Source organism: Oratosquilla oratoria, chromosome 2, assembly GCF_046742065.1.
Source record: "Oratosquilla oratoria isolate Oo_2021 chromosome 2, ASM4674206v1, whole genome shotgun sequence".
Lineage (NCBI taxonomy): Eukaryota > Metazoa > Arthropoda > Malacostraca > Stomatopoda > Squillidae > Oratosquilla > Oratosquilla oratoria.
In genome coordinates, this window is record NC_134778.1 from 29,868,293 (window position 1) to 29,875,666 (window position 7,374).

General features: G+C 42.4%; 1 pseudogene; it reads right to left on the minus strand.

Moving 5' to 3' along the window:
• Nucleotides 1-5,150: 5,150 nt before the first annotated feature.
• On the minus strand, nucleotides 5,151-6,619 carry LOC143035140 (uncharacterized; annotated as a pseudogene).
• Nucleotides 6,620-7,374: the final 755 nt, after the last annotated feature.

Consider the following 7,374-nt stretch of genomic DNA (forward strand, 5'->3'; position numbering starts at 1 on the left):
ACTTTGCAAAACCGTTCTTACTCACCACCGACGCTAGTGCCTCGGCTATCGGGGGTGTGCTTCAGCAGGAGGGCGAAGGAGGTGCGAGACGCTCACTCTCGTACTTCAGTCGCACGCTGAACACGCATGAGAGACGGTATAGCACCGTTGAGAGGGAAGCGTTAGCGGCAGTGTACGGTCTCACGGTTAACCGCCCACTAATCATGGGCTATCCTGTCCGGTTGGTGAGTGATCACAGGCCATTGGTATGGCTCTTCACTGTTAAGGGCACGAACACTCGGATCCTCCGGTGGCAAATGGCCATCGCCGACTTCGACATCGAGGTCAATTATATACCCGGGAGGCTGAACATTGTCGCTGACGCTCTCTCACGAATACGGGGGGCTGACCACCCTATAGATGACTTCATAGTTTTGGCCGTAACCACGGGTGGCCGGGGGAACTCATGCACAAATACTGATGAGGATACCATCGCTTGGAACCAGGTTGAGATCCGAAAAGATCAGGATGCACACCCTGATTGGGGTCGAGTGAAGCAGTACCTCAAAGGAGTGACGTCAGAAGTGCCAAAGATCCCGCGCTTAAGAGTGCCAATCGGGGAGTTCCGACTGCTCCCCGACGGACTCCTATATCATGCGCGTAGGAATGCATACCAGTTGGAAGAGCTTCGCCTGGTATGCCCTTGATGGAGCAAAGGCGGCAGCGTTACGTATCGCCCATTGCCTTCCGATGGCGGGCCATGGCGGAATCCAAGTTACTCTGGAACGCCTACAGAAGTTTGCCTTTTGGCCTAAGATGTCGGAGGATGTTAAGGATCTTATATAAAAAATGCAAAATCTGCATTACTTGCAAACCTTCCCATGACCTCCCAGCTCCACTTAGACAGTTTCCTGACGTAAAAGCTCCATTTGAGAGGGTGCACGTTGATCTCGTTGGTCCACTAACCACCACGCTAAATGGTGCGAAGTACATCCTGACCGTAATCGATGTATTAACCCGCTTCCTTGTCGCTGTACCTGTTAATTCAAAGGAAGCGAGGACAGTAGCCCGAGCTTTTTTAAACCACGTCCTGGCCATACATGGCGCTCCAAGGCAAGTGATCTCAGATGGCGGTGGTGAATTTATGAACGAAACGTTCAAAGAGGTGATGAAAATGGCGAACATTGGCCATCATAAGATAACGCCATATCACCCCTCGAGTAATGGCATAGTTGAAAGGGTAAATGGTACAATTATAAAGATCTTACGGTCCCTAGTCCAGGATAATCAAACCGGCTGGGACCAGATGCTTCCTCTGGCGGTGTTGGCGTACAATTCCGCGTACCATAGAGTCCTCAGAGATTCCCCTCATTTCCTCCTTTTTCACAGAGACCCCGTCCTACCTATAACTGAGTTCACCAGGCCAAGTGCCCCTTGGTACAACACAGATAACCTAGCAGCCGAAACAATGGCGTTAGCAAACGCATGTTTCGACAGGTGCCAAAAGTTCATAGAGGCTGCCACTATTGAGAGGCACACGAAACGGCCCAGGGCTAGAGTAAAGCAGCTCGCCCTTGGTGACCGAGTATACGTAACCACCAAACCTAGACAGGGGGTGTCAAAGAAACTTCAGCCATTGTACCAAGGCCCCTATAGAGTCATTAAACAGGTGAGCGATGTCATTTATACCATCAAACATATCAAATCGGGACGTGAGTTCTGTGTCCACACGGACCGGATCAAACTCGAAGGCAATCTCTCTGTGTGTGAGAATAAGAACGTACGACGCGCGTTCCCCACACATGAGCAAGAGGTTACAGACCTACTACAGGATAGTGATTGTTGCACTAATCCTGAGTAGCGAGTCTGACCCCTCCGAGTGACACCACTCGTGTGAAGGAATTCAAGCCTACCATCAGGGTAGAGACTTTCTCGTCGCACCTGCCGTCATTTGGCAGCGATCAGGTACATATTAGTTTCCTTGCATGGCATTATTCCCCTAGTGTCTGAAATTTTTCATGATAATCATATTTGTTGTATATATTGTATATTCCTTAGGAGTGTGATCCACTCGTAACCCCCCTCTTCTGTGCAAAGTTTCTGCCGCTGCTCATTTTTTACAGCTCTGCTAAGCATAAGACTGTAGCGGGCAGCTAAATGCCTTGTGGCATGGAGCGGTTGGAGCTCCGCAGCGCGTTGCCCGGGTGAACCAGCACTTGCACGCAAACGCACCAGGTTGACGGGAGGACAATGGATTAGACAAAGCCATGTGACCTCTCCGTGTCCGACATACACGTGAGTTGGAACCTATACCTGCCAGTAGTGATGATACTACTATTACTTGTAATGTCCATTTTTTTTCTTTCCCTTTTCAGTTGTTCTCACATTCTCCATTTGTGACAGTATCAATATCATTCCTTCACAACCTACCTCGATTGCATGACAGCACCCCCCCCCCTCCCTCTGGGACAAGATTATGCTGTTGTTGCCTTTTTACAGGTTCCCCGTTTCTGCCGGACGAGGGACGTAGAACACCTCTCAGATGACAAGAGGGCTAAGCACCAGCCCCTTCTCATGACACCACCATCGCCGGCAGAGGGGCGGGAGCCCTTGTATCTTTATTTCCCATTTTTATTTTGTTCGTTGGCATTTTGCCGCGGAGGGCTTTTTCATCGTAGTGATTGACGTCACTAGAGGACCCATCGTGGTGGGCCACCTCTTGACGCCGTACACATCGGTTTTTCCCTCACGCTGAAGTGTTGTATTTCGGTAGGCCGTCGCTGACTTTTTGTTGGCGGGGGGAGGGATGTCGCATGAGTGATAGCAACGCCGAGATTGGCGTTACTATTTGTGTGAGCGTTCACGCTAGGTCACGTGCGTTCATAGCGTCCCGCGATGGGTCAGCGTAGGTCACGTGCGCTCATAGCGATAGGTCAGCGTCACTCGGACGCGACCTGGAGGTGACTATTTATGTGGCCACGCATGACACGTGACGCGGATGCTAGCAGCTGATTGGCAGACGTGCTTGGCCGACCGCTGGATGCGCCTAGCCTCGGCAGACAAAGGAGAAATTCTCTCTGACAACGCTGGTAGACGGACGTGAGTCAAGCAAGTGGTGGTTACAGGGCAAAGAGTAAGTGTGGTATTCTATTTGTGTCGATAGTTCTCTCCCCCATTTAGCCTCCGCCACATTTCATTATCTGTGCTACATAATAAAAGAGCCAACACATTCTATGTGTGTTAGTCAATAGCCTAACCAGTCGGACCACATACCATATACATACATACATACATACATACATACATACATACATACATACATACATACATACATACATATATATCTTTTCAACCACAAATCACTTTTAATTCCATGCCATCGCAATCGAGTCTGAGAGACGCTCGAAGGAGGCATCCGTTGGAAATTGAAACGTGGACGAGCCGAGGATTCGAACCCAGCTAACCCGTAACAACGTTACAGTGACGTAAACTAATATTCTATCTCTCTTGATAGCGTATTGGTTTACGTCACTGGGAACCATTCAGTGTGTATTCATATGTACATACATACATATACTTACGTACGTACATACATACATACATACGTACATACATACATACATACATACATACATACATACATACATACATACATACATACATACATACATACACACACACATACATACATACATACATACATACATACATACATACATACATACATACATACATACATACATACATACATACATACATACATACATGCATATACACACACATACATACATACATACATACATACATACATACATACATACATACATACATACATACATACATACATAAATACATCAGACATGGGCATGATCCTGAAAAATGATTATGATTTGATTTTGATTATGGTCTGTAATACTTTTTTGATTGTGAATAACTTATGATTATTTGCTTCTTTTTTTTTATCATGATTCGATTATGATTACTTGAGTTTTGCTGTTTTTGGTTATGATTATCTTTTATTTTTGTGCATGACTATGATTAGATTATGATTATAATCACATTTTGCTGTGATTGTTTATAAAAAGAGCAATGATTAAGTACGGTAGCATACTTAAATAGGTAGCAAATTTGATTTATTAGGTACACTTTTACATATTTTAGCACAGTAATATATAAAACTGTTTATGTCGCATACTAACTAATGGTATCAATAACATACATTTGTCTGTAAGAAGTTTTATTTGTTTTTGCTTTATAGTACATAATAAATTACACGTATTTCCTGCGAAATATATAACCCTCAGCGATAATGAAAACAAAGTATTTTCATGCAGAATATATGACCCTCAGTGATAATGAAAACAAGGTATATCCCTGCAAAATATATAAACCTGAGTGATAATGAAAATAAACCATTTCCCTGCAAAATATAGAAACTTCAGTAATAATGAAAGTATTTCCCTGCAAAATATAGAATTTGTTATGCACTTGATTATTTCTCATATAATGGTTTAGTTTACCATGTATTTGTTACACTTGATAAACAGTAACTCCTCAAAGCGAGCATCATTTATTCTGCATCGTTCAGGACGAAATACTTTCCAAGCAATAGAGAAAAGTCTCTCAACTGGAGCTGATGATGCTGGGATACACAAATATTGGAGAGCCAGTATTGTTAGTTGAGGTAATGTTGACTGATTCTGTTCCCAAAAGAGAAGGGGATCACTATCATCCTCTGTTGTTGGCTGACTCAAGTAGGATTCCATTTGTGATAAAGTTGATGTTAATGTACAGAGGGAAGAGCTCGTTGATGATGATGGTGTCATGAATCTGAACAGCTTGCACTTCTTTCTAGGGGCCTCCTTATTTTCCTGAAGGGAATCCTTTTCTTTATTGCCAGTAGATATGATTTCATCTACTTTAGTTTTCAGTAGGGATTTCATTAAATTGACTTCTTCTGGTGAGCACCAGTCCATCTTAAAGCGTGGATCTAGGAGTGAAGCCAGCTGAAACATCTTCATGTCTTCATAGATTTTCAATCTTTTCTCGATTGAGCTTTTGAGAGTAGTAATCATGATTGACTTGTATGTCTGTGACAATAGCTTAAGCTCAGCTCTAAGTCCGCGAATGTATGGAATTACTTTACTTGAAGTTACATTTTCTCCCTGACACTATAGAGTTGTTACTTCAAATGGTGTCGAGATATCTGTTATTTCCTCGATGAGATTAAGTTCATGTTTGGATAGCTTTACTGGACAGTCTAACCGATCAAGCTTGGTTGGATCAATATTCAGAAGGGAGCGAAGCATCTTGTCACTGCTGCTCCATCGGGTTATATTTTTAGCCTGATGTCTGCATTCACCTTCAAGAATGTCAGATGTCAGTGCAAAATGGCGAATGTGTGATACTAGACGTGAGGCTTTTCCAATGACTCTTGATGCAGGCCCTGCTTCCTCAGGCCATCTTTCACAGTGTTCTGTAAATTATGAAGAAGGCATCTGACATGCTCAGGCAAATGTTCCAGTAACTTCTCATTGTTATCAGGGATGTCAAAGGTGTTATCCTTCTCTTCACTTTCACTGTATTGATCAGTGTCCACATTGTCTAGACCGGGAAGTGTCAGAAATGAGCACTGTCGGTTACAATTGTAAAAATCTTTGTTTCTAAGTTAAAGCTAGTGATGATTTCGGTTAGAGTGGCATGATTTTTTTGTGCAGTGTGGAACCCTTTGAATCTTCTGCATGCCAGCATTGTTGATTAAAGCTGAAAGTTATCAATGAAATGACATGTGATCCCAATGTACGAACGCATTTGTCTGTTTGTCCAAAAGTCAACTGTAACACAGACACAACCAACAGATCAAAATTTCTTGTGCCTGTAAAACCTTTATCATTGAATTTGTATAGTTTCTTTTGTCATATTCAGTTGGATAACACTTCAATATTATTTCTCCTTTAAAATCATATCAGTATAATTTTTTCTTATATATATAATGACGAAGATGTGAGCGTTGCCATATGGACACGGTAGGAGAATATGTGTACAAATGTTGATTTCCAGATCTCTCAATTTTAATGACACTTTGGACATATTGGATGAGGATGATATGACATGCGATGTATATTTGGAACCACCTTAAGTTCGTGAATTAACAGATGAAGATTCAGCAAGCGAAGATGAGCTGCAACCAGAAAGACCATCTGGGAAACAACTCTTGGCTGCAGAGGAAATTCGCCGAAGGGATGATGTGGGTAGTGTATACCCAGAAACGGAAGCTCATACCGCTTAAAAACCAAAATAAAAAAAAGAGGTCATCAAATGGAGATTAGGGAAGCTTCCATCAAGCAAATATCTGTTTCCTGAACGAAATTATAGCAATTACAGTGGTTTTTCTCCAAATTAATTTGAGTTATTTTTTGGATTGATGTCAAGAGGTGATTTGTATCGTTTTCAAAATAATTGGTCGCAACTGAATGTCACAAAAGAGGAGATGAAAGTGTTCTTCGGTATTCTGATTTTATCAGGATATAATTCCTTGTCAAGCAAAGCCTACTGGTCTTCTACTCGTGATGTTTACAATGAATTTGTGTCTTGTGCAATACGCAGAGATAGGTTTGACAAGATCATGAAATGTTTGCATTTCAATGACAACACCAGATCGGACACCGTCAAAAAAACTTGATGAAACACTTCATTCCAACACAGGAAATATCCCATGATGAGGCTATGGTTCAGTACTTTGGCAAACATAGCTGCTGCAAACATTCCATTAGAAATAAGCCGATACGATTTGGATTCAAAGTATGGTGTCAAAACACAGTATCTGGGTACCTTATTGCCTATACCAAGGAATATCCCATTGCGGGGAAGGATGAAATGCAAGCTAAAGTTGGGAATCCATCAGCAACAAATTTAGTACTGATCGACGGATATAGTTCATATAAAAAGAACTTGCCATATAGCTTCTACTTTGATAATTACTTTTACATCAATACCTCTACTGATGGAACTAAAAAAAATAGAGGATATAACGGTACTGGCACTATGAAATCCAGCAATGTGGGAAGAGGGTGCTCTCTGATGAAGCCTATTGATATGGAGAAAAAAGATAGAGGGTATTATGTCACTGCCACGGCGTCGAGCAGAACTCGTCAAGTGATATTATCAAGGTGGAAAGATAACGCGGTGGTGAAGTTGCGCCTTCCATCTATGGTAGTGAGCCAATTGGTGCGGTGGACAGATGGAGCAGAGTTGACAGAAAGAAAATAAAAGTCGGCATTCCTCATTCAATCGAGATGTATAATAGAGGCATGGGAGGTACTGACAGAATGGACCAGAATATAAATAAATACAGAATTTCCATCAGAAGCAAAAAATGGTGGTGGTCATTGATCA